Source organism: Stegostoma tigrinum, chromosome 16 (assembly GCF_030684315.1).
Source record: "Stegostoma tigrinum isolate sSteTig4 chromosome 16, sSteTig4.hap1, whole genome shotgun sequence".
In the NCBI taxonomy this organism is placed as follows: domain Eukaryota; kingdom Metazoa; phylum Chordata; class Chondrichthyes; order Orectolobiformes; family Stegostomatidae; genus Stegostoma; species Stegostoma tigrinum.
The window spans coordinates 12,298,325-12,318,693 of record NC_081369.1 but is presented as its reverse complement, the minus strand read 5'-3'; the positions used below and the strand labels follow the sequence as shown (position 1 = coordinate 12,318,693).

The following is a 20,369-nucleotide window of genomic DNA, read 5'->3' as shown; positions in this document are numbered from 1 at the left end:
CTTCTCTACTTCTATCTTATCATTCCCTTCATAATTCTATGTTTCTATAAGATTCCCCCCTCAATCTTCTGAAAAGACAGCATCTGGATTCAAACTCGAATGCAGCGTCCAAAAACCAGCGTGCTCACCATTACACCATGGTAATCAGAGCAAATAATGCATTCAATTCTGCTCCCCCCACTGTAAGAAGGATGTTTTGAAATTTGAATGTGTTCAAAAAAATTTACAAGGACATTTGCCAGGGTTGGAGTGTTTGAGCTATTGGGAGAGGCTGAATTAGCTGGGCCTATTTTCCCTGCATGTCAGAGGCTGAGGCATGACATTATAGAACACTGAGTAAGGGTCACTTGATCTGAAACATTAACTCTGATTTCCATCCACAGATGCTGCCAGACCTGCCTAGCTTTTCCAGCAATTTCTGTTTTAGTCTAGTCGAGGTTTTGTGCAAGTTTAAGGTTTGGAGTCCCAAACGAATTTTGTTAAAGACTGGTTCTACAAACAAATACAGCTGTGCCGGTGTCAACCTCCATTAGAACCAGTGGCCTTTTAACCGGACGTTTATTTTGATTGGTTCTGATTTGGATGTTGCTAAGAAATTTTACTGTTCCAAGCCAGATGTAGGTGGGCTTTCCAGGGTGTGCACACTTCTGGATGCTGGCCTTTGAGTTCCACTACTCAATTCAGGCCTCGTCAGACTCTCTTGCTGTCTCAAGTCTGCATCCCAGCAGCAACTACAGTGGCTTGCTGGCCAAGTTCCTGAAGAAATGTTAAATGTCTGGCTTTGTTTTGGGGATTTGCTGTGGGCTGACCTAGAGTTCCTCTATTCAGGATATGTCCTGAATGAGGCTATGCAATTGACTTCAGTCAAATAGTGTCCCCCAATCTCAGTGATCCCAGCAAGGGTGTTCAATTTCATCGGCGTACTCTGTAAACTCATATGCTCAACTTGCTGCATTTTCTAATAACAAAGCCAGTTGTAGTGCCTGTTCGAAATCCAGTTGGGCTTTAGCTAGTAGGTTCTTTTGCATGGTACCCCAACACTGACTCTCCTGGTTCTCGAATTGTTGAGTAAGAGTCTCAGATTTAGAGGAGGCTGAGGATCATGATATTCTTTAACTAAATCTCTGAACTCTCGAAAGGTTTTAGTATCTGGTGCCTCAGGAAACAATAGGTTCCTAATAATGAAAAATGCTGCGGGTCCAAATGTTGTCAAGTGAATTACTTATTGCTTCCATCTGCCCCAATGTCATTTGCCCATAAAAATAACACACTCTGGTGAAGAGTTATCAGACTCGACACATTAGCTCTAGTTTCTTCACCCAGATGCTCCCAGACATGGTGAGTTTCACTAGCAATTTCTGTTTTTGTTTCCAGCATTGCAGTTCTTTGTTTTAGTAAACTTAAATTCCACTCCTACATACAAGGCCTCATGAATGGTTGCCAAACAATACAAGCCCAACAGTGGTGGCGTTTAAACATAAATTTTGTAAAATTATTTAGCATTATTAAGGGTTCTGATAGGATAAATTAGGAAAAATTATTTCCTTTGGTTGGGATGTTAATGATCATGAGATGTCAACAATTTAAAATAGTTGCTAAATATTTGAAAAAAAGCTACAGGAGAAATGCTATTACACATTATAAGCATAGAGTAGATACAGCAGAAGCCATTTCATATTTTATAGAATTGCTACAGTGCAGATAGAGACCATGCAACCTATCCAGACTGCACCGAACCCCTAAAGAATATTCCACTCAGAACCACCTCTTTTCAAAATCAAAAATTTAAAACAGCTTGAAGTATCATCTCTAAGGATTTTCTCATGGTTGCAGTCCTGGAACGTGTTTTGTAACAGATTGCCACTAAGTCCCAGATCTGTAAGAATTTCTAAAGGAACTAATCATGTTTACTAGTCCAGTGCTCATATTTTTAATAGATTTTGTGGTGTACTTGAGCAATTCATGGGACCCACTGATTTCTTACAGTTTTGGTGATCTGCTTAGGAAAAGAGATAGGTCGTACATCATATAAAAGTTCCACTTCACAAATCACAAAAATCCACATTTAAACATTGCTGGAAGATTGTAACATTGCACAGGACAGGGATGAGAGGATAGATTCTTTACAAGTGGAGTTTAAATGATGACATTATTTTACTTCTGAATTTTAAAAGCACAATGGCAGGTCTCTGCATCACTGAAAATCAAATGAGTGGAACAAACACTTTTTTCACTGTACAATCCATGTTCATTGTTATAAAACTGTCTGTAATGAATGACAGTTTAAAGATAGTATCTCATAAAATATTAGGATTCCACACATTGATATTGTTCAGTGAAGTAACAGCTTTATCTAATGCCTGGTTAAGTGTCTCGGAGACCTCTCAAGGTTTCATGTACAATGAATTACAAAGTATAATTACAAACTTTGAAATACAAAGTTTCTGTGTCTGAGAACAACAGCAGCCATTTTACACAACATGAACCCACGTTTATGAATGCAATCAATGATCAATGGGAGAGAAAGAATGTTGGCCAAATCACAAAGAAAATTATGTGTTCAACTCTGGCGCTTTGATGTCTGTATGTTGCAGTAACCCCTACAGATTCCCCTAGTGTGTTGACAGCTAATTATGTATACATTATGTATATGAATATAGGCTTACTAAGCTTGTAACTGAGAAGATCCATTAAAAATTAGGTTTTTTTAGATGATAGTCTTGGCATTTTACATTTAGTTCATTCAACTGACATTGATCAGTACTTGGGATACTGACTTACACAGACACAAAAGCAGATTTTAAAACTACTATGGACTCTTTAATGTCCACTAAATGAGTAGATGGGGCTTTGATTTGACATCTCATGCCAAGAAAGATGTCTCTGATAAATGACTACTCAATTAGTCCTGCACCAAAGTATCAGTCTACAGTAAGTGCTCATTTTATAGACTGGGACTTGTAATCATCACAGCATGCTACTAACTGAGCCACTTTCAATCAGGAAGGTCATCTTAGCTCATCCTTCCAGCATGATCCTGTAATTCCCTACCACAATGATCATTCAATTATTTCCATAAATTATTTCAGTACTTTCATTTATACTACCCTTTCTGGAAATTTAATGTATGTGTTCATTTTCCATATGAAGAACTTCTACTATCGGTCATAAACATCCCCTAACTACAACAAACCAGTAACGTCTTGTTCTACTGAAAGTTTAGTTTGAATTAATCTTCTGAATCTACACTACCCACACTGATGTTATTTCATATATCTCAATAAGGTCACCTTACTTTAAGTTGGAATGCCCCTAAACACTCTTGTCTTTCCTTATAACTGCCATCTGATGTCAACAATCAACCTTGTGCTTTATATCTTAACTGTCTTCAGGTGCTGAATATCTCCCTTTGGGTCTCATGATATTCAAACTGGCCAGAGCACTGTATATTTAAGATTTTTTTTCATTTTGTATTCTATTGCAGTTCAATTGTTCAACAAAACTGGTTCACAGGTTCAAGTTCTGAATTAGGCAAGACAAATTTTGATGGAATTAGGCAGGAGCTTGTGGGGGTTGATTGGAGCAGTTTGTTTGCAGGCAAAGTGACCTTGAATAAATGGGAGGCCTTTAAAAGTGTGACAGCTAGAGTTCAAGGTCTATATGTTCCTGTGAGGGTGAAGGTTAAAGTTAGCAGGCGTAGGGAACCTTGGATGACAAGAGATATTGAAGCTTTGACCAGAAGAAAGAAGGAGGCATGGGTCAGGAACAGGTAGCTGAGATCAAAGGAATCCCTGGAGATGTATAGGAAATGTGGGAGTTTCCTGAAGAAGGAAGTCCGGAGGGTGAAAAGTGGATACGAGATAGGTTTGGCTGAGAAGATTAGGGTGAGTCCAAAGAAACTCTTTAAGTATACTAAAAGCAAAAGAATAACTAGAGAGAGAATAAGACCCCTCAAGGACCAAAGAGTACGTGTATGTGGGGAACTGCAGGAGATGGGTGAGGTCCTCAATGAATACTTCTCCTTTGTATTTACCATGGAGAAAGACACAAAGACTTGGGAACTTGGGGAAGTTAGTGGTGATATCTCGGGGACAGTCCATATCATATTAGAGGTGGTGTTGAAAGTATTAGAATGTGTGATGGTGGATAAATCTCCTGGTCTTGATCAAATATATCTCATAACCATGCAAGAGGTTAGGATGTTGTGCCCTTATTCAAGAAGGACTGCAAAGAAAACACTGGGAATTATAGACCATTAAGCTTAATGTCTGTTGTAGGTAAATTAATTGAGAAGATTCTGAGGGATAATATATACGTGCATTTAGAAAGACAGAGTTTGATTAGTCGTAGTCAGCATGGCTTCATGCGTGGGAGATCATACCTCACAAATTTGTTAGAGTTCTTTCATGAAGTGACCAGGAAGGTTGATGAGAGCAGGGTGATATACATGGTCTATATGGATTTCAGTAAGGCCTTTGATAAGGTCCCACATGGTAGGCTGCCCTGGAAGTTAGATCGCATGGAATCCAGGGAGAGTTGGCAAATTAGGTAGACAATTTACTCAATGGTAGGAAGCAGCGAGTAGTAGTGGAAGGATACTTGTTGGACTAGAGGTCTGTGACTAATGGTGTGCCTCAGGGGTCCATGCTTGGCCCATTGCTGTTTGTTATCTATATTAATGATTTGAATGAGAATGTACAAGCATGATTAATAAGTTTGCAGATGACACCAAAATTGGTGAAATTGTGGACAGCGAAGAAGGTTATCAGAAACTGCAGCAGGATCTTGACCAGCTGGGAAAGTGAGCTGAGAAATGGCAAATGGAGTTTTATATAGATAAGCATGAGGTGTTACATTTGGAAAGTGCAATCCAGGTAGGGTTTCATGGCCAATGGTAGGGCCTTGGGGATCAGGCACACAGTTCTCTTAAAGTGGAGTCACAGGTTAACAGGACAATGATGAAGGTTTTTGGCACACTGACCTTCATTAGTCAGGGCATTGAGTATAGAAATTGGGAAGTTATGTTGCAGTTGTACGGGCACTTGGAGTATTGTGTTCAGTTTTGGTCACCTTGATGTAGGAAAGATGCTATTAAACTGGAAATAGCACAGAAGAAATTTACAAGGATGTTGCCTAGACTCAAGGGACTGAGTTATAGGGAGAGGTTGGACAAGCTAGGACATTTTCCTTTAGAGCATAGGAGACTGAGGGGGGATCTTATAGAAGTGTATAAGATCATGAGAGGCATGGATATGGTGAATGCATTCAGCTTTTTCCCAGGATTGGGGAATCAAGGTCTAGGGGGCATCGGTTTAAGGTTTTGTTTCTGATTTCCAGCATCTGCGGTTCTTCAGTTATTTTTTATTTTTTCTCTTGTTGGAGACGGTCACTGCCTGGCACTGGTATGGCATGAATGCTACTACCCACTTATTAGCTCAAGCCTAAATATTGTCCACATATTGCAGCTGCAGATGCATACTACTTCTTCATTTGATGAGTTTCACAAATGGTAGTGAAGATTGTGAATTCATCAGCAATATTTCCATTTCTGATCTGATATTGGAAAAAGATTATTGATGAAGCAGAAGATAGTTGAATCTAGGGCACTATCCTGAGGAACTCCTGCAAAGATGACCTGTGGCTAAGATGTTTGGCCTTCGGCAACCATAACTGTCATCTTTGTGCTAGATATGTCATAACACAACTAATGGTGAAATCCCCACTCCCCCAATTCTCATGCTTATTAGTTTTGCTAGGGATCCTTGATCGTCCAGTCAGCTGTTTTGTCCATGTTTGGACTAAGCACGTAATGAATTCTGGAGCTGTGTGGCACTGGCAAAATCCAAATTGAGCACCATTAAGCAGGCTATTGCTTAGTATGTGGTGCTTGATGTCTTTCATTATTTTGCTGGAAATTGAGAGTAAACTGATCTGTAGCTCGTTGGCTGTATTGGATTTATGTTTTTTTTTGTGGTTGGGATAAACCTGGGAAACCTACTATGTTAGGAGCATGCCAATGCTGTAGCTGTACTTGAATAACTTGACGAGGGATGTGGCTAGTTCTCAGCATACAGCTGAAGACTTGCATTTGTAATCTTGAGGTGTCCAAAATAGATCATCCACTGATAGTTCTGGCTGGAAACTGTTGCAAATGCTTCAGCAATGTCTTTTGCCCTGATGTGTTAGGCATCCCTTTTGTTGAAAATTAGGAATTTTGTAGGGTCTCTTCCAATTAAGTATCTAATACTTCTTCATCTTTCAAGATTGCAGTATTGCAGAGCTTTATTCTGATCCCTCACTTGTGGGATCATTTAACACAGACTATAGCATGTTGACTCTGCCTTTTAGCATGTGAGCAGACTTGTATTGTAACTTCACCAGATTGGTGCATCATTTTTGGATTAGACTGGTGCTGCTCTTGACGTAGTCTCCTATACTTCTCACTGATTGAAGAAAATATTTCAGGGTTTGCTTCTAATTGAACGTAGTTGATTTTCAGTGGAGCAAATCTCAAAAGAAAAGGAAAGCACACTCTGGAAAAACCACAGATGCATTTATTTAGTTTCTATTTATTTTTATCTGCATCTGTTGCCTCTTTGCATGGTTTCAGAAAGACTTTTCTCCAAAAGGTACCATTCTACAGAATGCACTGTCATGTTCATTGATGTACATTCTCATTAATATATGGCCAAAAACAGTTAAAAATATTCAGTGATTATTTTTGAAACTGTGGGAGGGTGCACATTAACACCTGTATCATCCAGTGCCTCTGTCAAGCCCCTAGCAACTAGCCTTGCTTTAGCCTTATAAGTTCAATCTGCAAGCCCATTTTGAGTACAAATCCAACAATCTGGAACCTCAGAATAAACCCCAAACTTTTTTCCACTACATAATTCCCTTTGTTTTGACCCTTATTATTTTATGTTATTAGTTAATTGGCAACCACAAATATTCTACAGTCATGAAGACTTCTACCTTTTTAGCATTGTTCCAGGCTTATTTGTGACTTTTTTTTACTTTGTCTTCTATTTACCTGGTCTGAGAATTAAGATTGACAGATAACTATTCTTGTTGCATCTCCAGGCAAATATGGTTTAACCAATCAACATTTTCTTCTCATGATATATAAAGCGGTGTTTGTTTTTCAAGTCTACTTCTTGTGCTCTAGTCTGAGTGCAAGATGAAAAAGTTCAAACTAATGTCTCATTTAAGCAATATTAAAGTCTGGATTTGCAATTAATTCTGATTAATCATGAGGAATGAAACTCAGTTTGACTTGTATGTTTGAGTCCTGTCTTACTACATAGTTTCCTGTTCCATATCATACTCTCATTTGTTGCATACCAAATTCCTTTTTTGAATTAAATTTGTCTCTCTGATGGTCTCATATGATACTTCAGCTCTCTGAATCTATTGACTCTCAACTTTGTGGAAAACCTGTCTCCTACACTTAAGAGTGTCAAATGTTCCAAGAAGAAATGGAATTAACTGAAGTACTTTTTATATCAGGAGAACTATAACACAGTGTAAAAGGCAATTTGGGATTCTGTCTACGGGCTAATTGATAGGGACTATATTGTCCAGCCATCTGAAATAAATCATTTGCAATAGTAAATTCCCCTTTATTGACTTTGGTCATGATCCAATTCTGGTTTCTAACCCTTTTCCATAATTTTGTTTTTAAATAACCATTTTGTGCTTACTGAGTATTATTATGAAAGTAGGAAATCTACATGTCTACAAAATGTGGACATAAAGTATTTCCATCCCTATCATGTCTTTAAATTTGTTGAAACCAGCTTGTTAAAATCATGCACCAATGGAATCTTACAATAGGACATGATGGCATACTGTAATAAATTTTACAGACTTCACACTTCTCATTTCATCTCTTTTATTTATCTTGTATATTCTTCATCAAAAACACCTCTGTCTTTTAGCAAGATTTTTGATTTTTTGACAAATCTAAGTAAGTTTAAGGCACTTTGCATTTTGACTCATAAACTTATCACTGGATGTCAATGATACTTGTCTAATGTTTTAATAAGAAACATCGGATTTTGTTAAGGAAATACAATAATGTCCTTACTGAATAAACTACAGGTTCACTGACTTCCAAAATATTGTGCTCCATTTTAAGTTTATTTTGTGCATTTTCAAAGAAGATTAACCAGTATAGGTATCTGAGTAGACACTGCATCCCCATTTTCAAAATTGGCTTATTCTAGCCCTTTTAGATGAAACAACATTCTTTAGTAGCATCAATATGTTGTCATCATTAAACCTAATGATATGATATCTAACATGTAATACATTTGTACCCTTTTACCCTTGTAAATCCTTTTTTACTTTGTGAATGAGGATAATACTTTAACAAATCGTTACACGTGCTGTCAAATCAAAGCCACTATTGAGCATTGCACAGTTCGATAAGTACTCAGCAAACACATTCATAGTTGAACTAAAGCTTCTGGTGACCAATATAATTTGTTTGGGTTCATCATTATTTCACTCCCTTACTCAGAATTCTTTTTCCCATTTTGAGGACCACTTTGGGCAATTCATCATATAGTGGCCCATCAAGTCCCAGCTGAGGCACCTATTAACTGTTCCTTGAGTATTACTAGGATTTTAGTTTTATTCATTTATGGATGAAGGTGTCATCCATGAATCCAGGCCAGCATTTATTGCCCACCCTGAATTTCTCAGAGGGCAGTTATGAGTCAACCACATTGCTGTGTGTCTGGAGTCACATGTAGGCCAGGTGAGGAGAGGATGGCTGTTTCCTTCCCTGGAAGGACATGAGTGAACCAGATGGGACTTCCCAACAGTTGGCAATGAATTCAGTCACCAACTACTGTCGTTCCAAATCTGATAAGGTGCTTTCTTTCTCAATCTGCGTGCCTTTAATTGTTACATTGTATTGGCATGTGTTCATTGCCAAACTTCAGAATGATTGAAGTAATCATTGAGCCTCTTATTTGTGGCACTATGCATTAATTTATTTATTCTGTTTATTCTGATGGGAATGACCATTTCCTCAAGGTTGTTTTTAAAGTAGCAGACAACAAATGGAGGATAACAAAGTGTGAAGCTGGATGAACACAGCAGGCCAAGCAGCATCTCAGGAGCACAAAAGCTGACGTTTCGGGCCTAGACCCTTCATCAGGGAGCTCTCTGATGAAGGGTCTAGGCCCGAAATGTCAGCTTTTGTGCTCCTGGGATGATGCTTGGCCTGCTGTGTTCATCTAGCTTCACACTTTGTTATCTTGGATTCTTCAGCATCTGTAGTTCCCATTATCTCTGACAACAAATGGAGTACACTTTTCCAAAAAACTAGAGATTAGTTAGGGTCATTGCCTGTCCATATGACTGACCTTAGCACAATCTGGCATTTAAGTGCTACTTCCGTTCCAGAGATTCTCAAATTGAATGCCTTGTTTTTTTATAGAGTCTGTGGTATATGCTTAAATATTTTGTTTTCCAGAATAGATCAAAATTTTTCCTTGCCTCTCAAGCACTCAACGCATCATGTTTCTTGTAAATTGCATCCAATAACTCGACTAGAAGTTTCAGACTTTCATTATAATCCAAGTGATGGGCATCCAGCTCAAAAAAATATTTTATTTCTAATTTTACTCCTGAAGTAACAACATCAAGATCATACTTCAACTTCCCCCCTTTTTGGTTGGAAGGTGACACATGTCTATAGGTCTACTTCCTTTTCTCTATTACTCAGAATGGAAGAACATTTCAGGGCAATCATACCACGACAATTTACACTTACTTGAGGTCATTTTCCACAAACACAACTGGGATTGTAGCTTTTCTGCTTGAATATTGTCTTCCGTGGCTTCTAGTCTTCAAGCTTTTTAGGTAATCATTATCTACAACCAATTTTCACTCCCATAAGTCAATTAATGAAGGATATAACTGAAGTCAAACTTTACACACTTATATATTTTTATAGGGTTACACTCAAAGTATATACATCATAACCCAACAATTAGTTTCAGTATATTTATAAGCATTCAAGTGAATTACCAGTAATTACTATCACCACGATCAAAGTTGGTATAAACCTAAGTTTTGTTGGTGACATCAACATGCGAGTTGGAAAGGACATAAAACCTCTGGGGAGATGTAACTGGCAGACAGGGATAGGGAAATCAACAACAACAACAGTATCCTGTTCCTGACATTATCTAGATCATGATCTTGTCATAACTAAAACCTTGTTCCACCAAGGGACAAGTGAAAGGTCTCATTGGTAACACCCTCACTCTAAGCTGTGGTACCTACTCAATTACTTCACCATTGGAGCAAGAAATCACAAAGACATATGTATCACCTGCATCATGACAGGAGCTCATGACTGCTGGTTGGCCAACTGCCTAATTCATTCTATCATTAATGTCAATACTGCTCTGAAATAACAACGGCAACAGAAGCAATGCTACAGGAAAATCAACATGGAGGCCCTCAAGGGCCCTGATAATATACCTCTTTTAAGCCAGCATCTCAATACAGACCTGATTACTGCCAAGACCAGAAACAGTGAATGTGCACAGTACCTGGTCTGTCCTCCAGTTCACTATACCTTTGATAGCTCCTCTCCAGGAGGAAACTTATCTACAGAACAAATAAGGAACTAATTAGCCACCTGCAAGCCAGACCCAAGATCATTCCATCCTCTGTCATTGATGGTTACTTCTATAGACACTTGGAGGCTCCATGCCCTTGTCAATACCTACACCATTGTGCATGACAGTATTTGTCCTACACTAAACATTCATAAGACATAGATTATCTTTGTTATCTTGTTATCTCGGATTCTCCAGCATCTGCAGTTCCCATTATCATAGATTCTCTACCAATCTGTTTTACCACTGTGTGCTGTTCACCCAACCCACACCCACTCCCACAGTTATCAAAGGTCATAATGAGATTCTGAACAACGTTGACCACTTTCCATACCTTGGGAGCCCAGTGTTAACAAGGACTGACATCAATGAGGTTGAACACCATGGGCACCAAGTGCATAGTCTACACAGCAGCAATGATGCAGATGTGGACTATGTATAAAAGGCATCTTGGAACACCTGAGAGATACCCACCAATGTTGCCACCCTCAAGATCCTGAAAATCCATCGGCAGGATAGACACACCAGGATCAGTGTTCCTACTCAAGCCAATACACCCAGCAAATAAAATCTGAAAGAACTGCGGATACTGTAAATCAGGAACAAAAACAAAGTTCCTGGAAAAGCTCAGCAGGTCTGGCAGCATCTGTGAAGGGAAAACAGGGTTAACATTTCTGGTCTAGTGACCCTTCCTCTGTTCTGAGGGTCATTGGACCCAAAACGTTAACTCTGTTTTTTCCTTCACAGATGCTGACAGACTGTTGAGCTTTTCCAGGAACTTTGTTTTTGTTCCCAATACTCCCAGTATGTATTATTTTAAAAAATTATTCATTTTTGTGGCATGTGGGCGTCACTGGCTGGCCAGCATTTGTTGGTTTTCCCTAGTTGCCCTTGAGAATGTAGTGGTGAGCTGCCTTCTTGAACCACTGCAGTCCTCCAGCTTTAGGTTGACCGACAATTCTATCATGGAGGGAATTCCAGGATTTTGACATTGCGACAGTGAAGGAACAGCAATATATTTCCAAGTCAGGATGGTGATGGCTTGGAGGGGAACTTGATGATGGTGGAGTTTCTATGTATCTGCTGTCCTTGTCCTTCTAAATGGAAGTAGTCGTGGGTTACGAAGGTGCTGTCTGAGGATCTTTGTTGGATTTCTGCAGTGCATCTTGTAGATAGTACATACTGCTGGTACTGCACGTCTGTTGTCGGGGGAGTGGATGCTTGTGGCTGCTTTGTCCTGGTTGGTGTCAAGCTTCTTGAGTGTTGTTGGAGCTGCACTCATCCAGGCAAGTGTGAAGTATTCAATTGAACTCCTGACTTTTACTTTGTAGATGGTGGATAGGCTTCGGGGAGTCAGGAGGTGAGTTTCTCGCTGCAGCATTCCTAGCTTCTGACCAGTTCTTGCAGCCACTGTGTTTATGTGGTGAGTCCAGTTGAGTTTCCAATTAATGGTAACCCTCAGGATGTTGATAGTGGGGGATTCAGTGACGGTAACACCTTTGAATGTCAAGGGGCGGTAGTTAGATTGTCTCTTATTGGTGATGGACATAGCCTAGCATTTGTGTGGTGCGAATGTCACTTGTCACTTGTCAACCCAAGCTTGAATATTGTCCAGATCTTGTTGCATGTGACCATGCACTCCTTCACTATCTGAGGGGTTCAGAATAGTGCTGAACATTGTGCAATCATTGGTGATCATTCCCACTTCTGACCTATTGATGGAGGGAAGGTCATCTATTTAAGCAGCTGAAGATGGTTGAGCCTAGGACACTACCCTGAGGAGCTCATGCAGAGATTTCTGGAGCTGCGATGACTGACCTACAACAACCATGATCATCTTTCGATGTGTCAGGTATGACTCTAACCACCAGAGAATTAGCCCTGTGATACCCAATGATTCCAGTTTTGTGAGGGCTCCTTGATGCCATACTTGGTTGAATGCAACCTTGACATCCAGGGCTGTCACTCTCACCTCTGGAATTCAGGTCTTTTGTATAAATTTGAACCAAAGGTATAATGAGGTCAGGAGCTCAGTGGCCCTGGTGGAACCCAAACTGGGAGTCACTGAGCAGGTTATTGCTGAGCAGATGCTGATTGATAATGCTGTTGATGGCATCTTCCATCATTTTATTGATGATCTCAAATGTAGACTGATGAGTTGGTAATTGGCGGGTTGGATTTGTCCTGCTTTTTATGTACAGGACATACTTGATCAACTTTCCGCATTGTAAAATAAATGCCAGTGTTTATAACTGTGCTGGAACAGTTTGTCCAGGGGATCAGCAAGTTCTGGAGCACAAGTCTTCAGCACTATTACCAGAATGTTGTCAGGGTCTGTAGCCTTTCCAGTATCTAAAGCCTCTGACTATTTCTTGATATCACGTGGAGTGAACTGAATTGACTGGAAAACTGGTATCTGTAATGCTGGGGACCACTGGAGGAGGCCAAAATGGGTCATCTACATAGCACTTCTGGCTGAAGATTGCTTTGAAAGCTTCAGCCTTATCTTATGCACTAATATGCTGGGCTCTTCCATCATTGAGGATGGGGATATTTGTGGAGCTTCTTCCTTCAGTAAGTTGTTTAATTGTCTACCACCATTCAGGACCGGATGTGGCAGGACTGCAGAGCTTAGATCTGATCTGTTGGTTATGGGATTGCTTAGCTCTGTCTATCACTTGTTGATTATGCTGTTTGGCATGCAAGTAGTTCTGCTCGGTGGTTTCACCAGGTTGACATCTCATCTTCAGGTATGCCTGGCGTTGCTTTTGGCATGCCCTCCTGCACTTTGTTGAACCAGGGTTGATTTCCTGACTTGATGATAGTGGTTGAGTGGAGGATATGCTGGGCCATAGGGTAACAGATTGTGCTGGAATACAATTCTGCTGCTGCTGATGGCCCACAGTGTCTCAGAGATGCCCAGTCTTGAGTTGCTAGATCTGTTCAAATTCTGTCCTATTTAGTACAGTGATAGTGCCACACAACACAATGGAGGTTATACTCTGTGTGAAGGCAGGACTTGCATCCACAAGGACTGTGTGGTGGTTGCTCTTTCTGCTACTGTCATGGACAGATGCATCTGCAGCTGGCAGATTGATGAGGATGATGTCAAGCATGTTTTTCCCTCTTGACTCCCTCACTATCTGCCGCAGGCCCTAACTAGCAGCTTCGTCCTTTAGGATCCACCCAGCTCAATCAATAGTACTGCTGCTGAGCTACTCTTGGTGGACGTCAAAATACCCCACCCAGAGTACATTTTGTGCCCCTGCCATCCTCAGTATTTCCTCTTAGTGTTGTTCAACGTGGAAGAGTATCACTTCATCAGTTAAGGGAGGACGGTACGTGGTAGGGATGAGGGAGTGGCAAAGACAGATAAATGTTGGGGAGAAACGAGGCAGACGAGGAAACAAAAGCACAAGGTAGAAATACAACCAGCTAACACAGGCGAACAGTTCAGATGATCAGAGTATTCATTCCTCAACTTCTTAACCCCTTTCTTTCACCCCTCCATCGGCAACAAAGCCACAAAGACCAAGTAGCAGCAAACAGCACTAAGAAAACCCACGCAAAATCCACACCCAAGCAAACAGAGGTCAGGAACATTTCACGTAGCTTCCCACAAGAGACCAATTTTAGATCCGCGTCGTCGGGACCAAATCCATGTTCAGCGAGGTCCGACTCTGGAAACAGTGCTTGGGTCAAGGGACGGCAGAAATCTGTGCGTCTCCGGATAAAACAGCCTGTCAGGACCTTCACCGTTAGTAATTTTGTCACATTGGCTGGGCAAGAAAATCACAGTGGCGGTGATAAAATAACTAATAGTGTTGGCGCTAATTGTGATAATCATTCCTGACACAATTATTTATTTTCTTAGAGCAGCATTCATGGCTGTTTCTCGAAAATTGCGTACAATGGTAGTGTGAGACCAGGTTCTGGTCCTTTGGGGCCAATTGATAACAGTCACTCTGGAGCAGGAAAGATCCCGAGTACTTTATAGAATCGCCCTAGCTCAAAGAAGCGGCTGCTTCCGAGAAAACCCTGAAGCAGCTATTGTGTGATTTCAGACCGATAGTAATGGGATGGCCTGTGGACATGACCGATCAATAAAATGCTGGCGTCAAATCCATTAAGGGGTCGAGCAAAAAGATACCTGCTGGTCCCAGATGCGGGAGGGAAGCATAACATCGAGGGGGAAGGCAGGGAAAAAGGAAAGAGCAGAGGTAAATGGAGCAATGGGGAGGCGAGGTGTGGGGGAAGGGAGAGGAGACGGGTAAGGGATGTGGGATAGGAGGGGAAGTAGAGGGAGACGAATAGGAGAGATTGGGGGACAAAGAAGGAGCGCAAGGGGCGTGTAAGGCGAGAGAGAAGGCGTGGGAAGAGGACTAGAGGAATGGTGGAGTAAGGTAGCGAGAGGTTTGAAATGACAATAGCTTATAGAAATAATGGCAGTCAGTCGGCAGATATGACATAGAATGAATACAGTTGTCGAGAGGTGATGAACAGAAACAGATGACTGCAAACAAAAAGTGAGTAAGGAACAAAGAGAAAACGCTGTGAGAGATATGAAGGAATGAGAAGAGCGTGTGGGAGCTATGATGGTGATCAGAGAGAATGAGAGAGGCAGAAAGTAGGCAACCCTGAACATTGAGACTATTAGTTCCCTCACTCTTGAAACTGACAAGTCATCCCAGTGACCTATGCTGTAGTGATGCCCTCGCCCAATATGTAAGTATTCCTCCAGGTTACTAGTGGAGAGTGGTCATTACTGATATCCTATTCTGTCCATCTATTTGACAAATAGAATCTTTCAGGGATCGAATCCGAGAACTAGTTACACGCATACACAAATACAGCTGACCAAGACACTCAGGGACCAACAGACACACCCTAATGGCCACGTATCTTAAGCATTATATTGGGTACTGCATGGAAGATAACTACTATATTCCCAATGACAGTCTTCTGCTCACTTAACACAGAGCAGTCCTGGACTCCCGCTGTCTAAACCCAAACATTTAATTTGCCACGTCCCAACATCATAAAATGGAAATCGCACTAGATATCGATCTTTTGTTCTTTAATAATATACATGGGAGGGAAATTTGGGAAGTAATATTTGCATTCTGGATGTAGATCTGTCAATTCTCCAAAAACAACTGCACTATTTTATTGGGAACCATTATTAATCAAGACTATTGTATAAAAAGATAGACTTTTTTTTACAGTGCCCCATACCTCCGTTAACACGATTTCAGAAAGACGTTACTTAAATCTTTAATTCCAGTCTCACGGTTACACGTAAGTATGTACCCAAGGCTTTCAAAAATTAAAGGTATTCTAGTAAATGAAAATAGGCGTTTTAAAAGTGCTTGACTACTTTGTCCTTATGGACAATAAAAACTGTGAATCACATACTATCTGAGCAGTATTATTCTTGTTTATCTAAGCGATTACGATGAAAGGCAATCATCAGGTTAGAAGAGTATTCATTAAGTTTAAAGAATGATACTGTACCTTGTGAAAAACTCATATATTTGGTCCAAATACCATACAATGAAACTGGATAAGGAATCTAAACGCTAGTATACGTTTGACAGGAGGTAGATAGACTACAATTGTACTTACTAATGCGAAATCCAGTCTGTTACCGATTTAACTTGCTCCGACTCAGCAACTGTGAGTCAACCCCTGATGGTTGTATTTACTGTGGCTGCAGTTTCCAGGTTTGCATTTATTTCCTCGACCGAGTCTGGTGGACCTTGTTATGTTTGGCGGGATTGTAACTGCCAGTCCCTGACGCAACTTTGAGGCTGAACCAATGCTGCTATATTATCTGTGGCTGTATTCAGTCAGTCCTAGCTGTAATTTCTGTGGTTGAACGCAGCTAGTGATTCGTACATTAGTAGTGGCTGACCCAATCCCTGCTTTCATTCTCTGGGTGCGTGCAAGTGGCTCCTATGTATATTTTCTGTGGTTGCATACAAGTCTCTGGTTTAGTTTCCCGGGCGGCACATAGGTAAGTTCTACTGCGGCTGAACAAAGCCAGTGTCTCATACAGCTTTATCCTTTCAGTAATGCTGCTTCTCCCACTGTCAGCCTGTGCATGGATCTCGCTCTCTGTCTCTTTCTCTCCAGTTACAGCACCACCCAACTACTGAACAGCTCCACATCCAGACGTCATCACAACCAATCACCAAGCGGGATCCCATAATATTCAGCTGCGCCTGCGCTCAGACTTTCAGGCTATTGTTCAAATTGTCACAGTCCCTGCTGATTTTTCCTGCACAGAGATCTGAATTGTACGGTTTTGTTTGAGTGATATATGGATGGAGGGGTGGATGGGAGGTGCAGTATTTGCTCTTTAATGAAGTTAATGAACTGCGATAAGTTATTAGCGAGCATTCGTTAGTAACATGCCTTGTCTGAGAATCACATCATCATAAAGTGGAGACAGCCCAGTAAGAGGTCATCATGTCTATTCTACCTCTCTGCATGGGGCATCTCAGCTAGTCCCACTGTACCCACCACCTTCCACATTGCCCTGCAAATATTTCTCTTGAGATAATTATCCAATTTCCTATTTACCTCTAAACAACACACCATGCTCACTTGGAGCTGTATCGCTGTCCTTTCACTGTCACTGTGTCAAACTGCTGGAACTCCCCAGCAGCACTGTGGGCACAGTTAACTACAAAGCTGCACTTCAAGTAGACAGCTCACCACCATTTCCCAAGGGCAATTAGCAATGGATAATAAATGGTGGCACAGTTAGTGACACTTCACGTCAATGAATAACTTAATTCTCAATTGAAAGCCATGATTTAAAGTGCCTCAGCTACATTTTCAAGCAGTGCATTTTAGGTCCTTAAAAAACTGTAGAAACGTTTGTCGTTATGTCACTTTTGCTTGGTTTGCCAATCACCCAAGTCAATATCCTCTGTTCTCGATTCTTCGAGCACTAGGAATGGTTTCTCCCTGTTTCCTCTGACCAGATCACTTATGATTTTGAACATTTCTATCAAATTTACTCTCAATCCCTAAGATGAACACCCCCAGCGTCTCCAAATTACCCGTGTAACTAAAGTATCTCCTTTTAAAAAAAAAACTGCAGATGCTGTAAATCAGGAGCAAAAACAAAGATGCTGGAAAAGCTCAGCACCTATGAGGGAGAAAACAGAGTTAACGTTTCGGGTCTGATGACCCTTTCTCAGAACTGCTGGTGCCACCCTCAGTTCTTTTTGTTATTGTATTAGGATAAGAGCTACACAGATTTAAAATAGAGGAGGAGAAAATATTTCTGTCAAACAGTCGTGAATCTGTGGAATTCACTATCAAAGAGTGAGGTAGATGCTGGAATATTGAGTAATTTGAGGAGATAGACGGTTCTTTAAAAATTAGTAGTGGATTAAAGAGGGATGAAAGTGGGAAAGAAAGTGGAGTTGAGGGTGAGATGAGATCAGCCCTGAACCATTGCAATGTTGGGGCTATACTGCCTCCTAATCTAAAGTTCCGACTTTGTACCCATGTCCACATTATTCCATGGAACTTAATTTCCTTGATCGCTTGCTGTGTCGTCCCTTTGTCAAACGTTACTCGAGAGTAACTTGTTCCGTAAAGAAGTTTAAACAGTCCCAACAACAACGGGCACCCTTCAAGCGGCACGAGGTCATGCCCAGACGCATGCGCTGATATTCCCGAGCATTCTGGGTAATGGTCCCCTCCCTACCGAGGAGGGAGGCTCGAGTAATCTGCCACCGGAAGATGCCGTTGCCATGATACTGGACCTGCGCGTTTGAGAGGAGAGGATGGCGACGGACGATTTGCCTGTGAAGCTGAAAGCGCGGGACAGGCCGGTCAAGGCAGCCGGCAGAGCGGAGATCCTTCATTCTCACCCCACGTCGTCGTCGGTTTCGCAATAGTACTTTGCCTACAAAAATTGCAAGCGAACAGATCGCAGGGGTCATAGAGGCAGCAGGTAACAAAATTGTCAGTGGCCAGAGAGAGGTATAGACTGAGCAACGAACTGTAAAGTAACGTTGTCAGTTGCGAGAGACAGTTAATAGGATACGGCACTTGCTGGGATGATGTAACTAATATTAAAGTTGTAACAGGCACTTAATAACAAAATGTTCACTTGAGATGGACAAGTCGTCATCCTCAGAAAAAAATGTAACCGCATATAATTTACGAACCTTCTAAGACACAAAATACAACAAAAAAGGTAAGCAGCTTAGGAAACTCTGAATTTACGAATGCAGGAACATTGCAAAAGGAGTTACAATACTCGTAATTATTCTGGCTAATTAACAACCTTTCTTTTATAACTGAAAATATCATTTTTTGGCAGAAACTTCGTGTGATTCTAGTTTGGGTCAGCAAACTCAGAATAACTTGGGGAAGCCAATATAATATAACAAATCATGGGATTCAGACAGGGGCAGCAATCTTTAGAAATTTTGCAGAGATAGACTTCACTTGAATGAATATTTGAAAAAAAGCAATAAATGGAGGTAGAAGCATAGGAACAGAAACTAAAACATAACAGCATAATAAAATGTGAGGCTGGATGAACACAGCAGGCCAAGCAGCGTCTCAGGAGCACAAAAGCTGACGTTTCGGGCCTAGACCCTTCATCAGAGGGGGGGATGGGGTGAGGGTCCTGGAATAAATAGGGAGAGGCGGACCGAAGGTGGAGAGAAAAGAAGATAGGAGGAGAGAGTATAGGTGGGGAGGTAGGGAGGGGATAGGTCAGTCCAGGGAAGACGGACAGGTCAAGGAGGTGGGATGAGGTTAGTAGGTAGATGGGGGTGCGGCTTGGGTTGGGAGGAAGGGATGGGCGGGAGGAAGAACAGGTTAGGGAGGCAGAGACAAGTTGGACTGGTTTTGGGATGCAGTGAGTGGAGGGGAAGAGCTGGGCTGGTTGTGTGGTGCAGTGGGGGGAGGGGACGAACTGGGCTGGTTTAGGGATGCAGTTGGGGAAGGGGAGATTTTGAAACTGGTGAAGTCCACTTTGATACCATTAGGCTGCAGGGATCCCAGGCGGAATATGAGTTGCTGTTCCTGCAAACTTCGGGTGGCATCATTGTGGCACTGCAGGAGGCCCATGATGGACATGTCATCTAGAGAATGGGAGGGGGAGTGGAAATGGTTTGCGACTGGGAGGTGCAGTAGTTTGTTGCGAACTGAGCGGAGGTGTTCTGCAAAGCGGTCTCCAAGCCTCCGACTTGGTTTCCCCAATGTAGAGGAAGCCACACCGGGTACACTGGATGCAGTATACCACATTGGCAGATGTGCAGGTGAACCTCTGCTTAATGTGGAATGTCATCTTGGGGCCTGGGATAGGGGTGAGGGAGGAGGTGTGGGGGCAAGTGTAGCATTTCCTGCGGTTGCAGGGGAAGGTGCCGGGTGTGGTGGGGTTGGAGGGCAGTGTGGAGCGAACAAGGGAGTCACGGAGAGAGTGGTCTCTCCGGAAAGCAGACAGGGGTGGGCATGGGAAAATGTCTTGGGTGGTGGGGTCGGATTGTAGATGGCGGAAGTGTCGGAGGATGATGCGTTGTATCTGGAGGTTGGTGGGGTGGTGTGTGAGAACGAGGGGGATCGTCTTTGGGCGGTCGTGGCGGGGGCGGGGTGTGAGGGATGTGTTGCGGGAAATACGGGAGACGCGGTCAAGGGCGTTCTCGATCACTGGGGGGATGTTGCGGCCCTTGAAGAACTTGGACATCTGGG

The 20,369-nt window shown here is 41.8% G+C and overlaps 1 protein-coding gene across 1 annotated transcript in view; it reads right to left on the bottom strand.

Annotated features, from left to right (window-relative positions):
• The window catches only part of smpd3 (sphingomyelin phosphodiesterase 3), a 269,535-nt gene extending 252,772 nt beyond the window's left edge, over positions 1-16,763 (bottom strand). Inside the window, exon 1 of the mRNA XM_048546417.2 lies at positions 16,269-16,763. The gene's annotated coding sequence lies outside the window, so the exon portion shown is untranslated. The remainder of the gene's footprint in view (positions 1-16,268) is intronic.
• Positions 16,764-20,369: the final 3,606 nt, after the last annotated feature.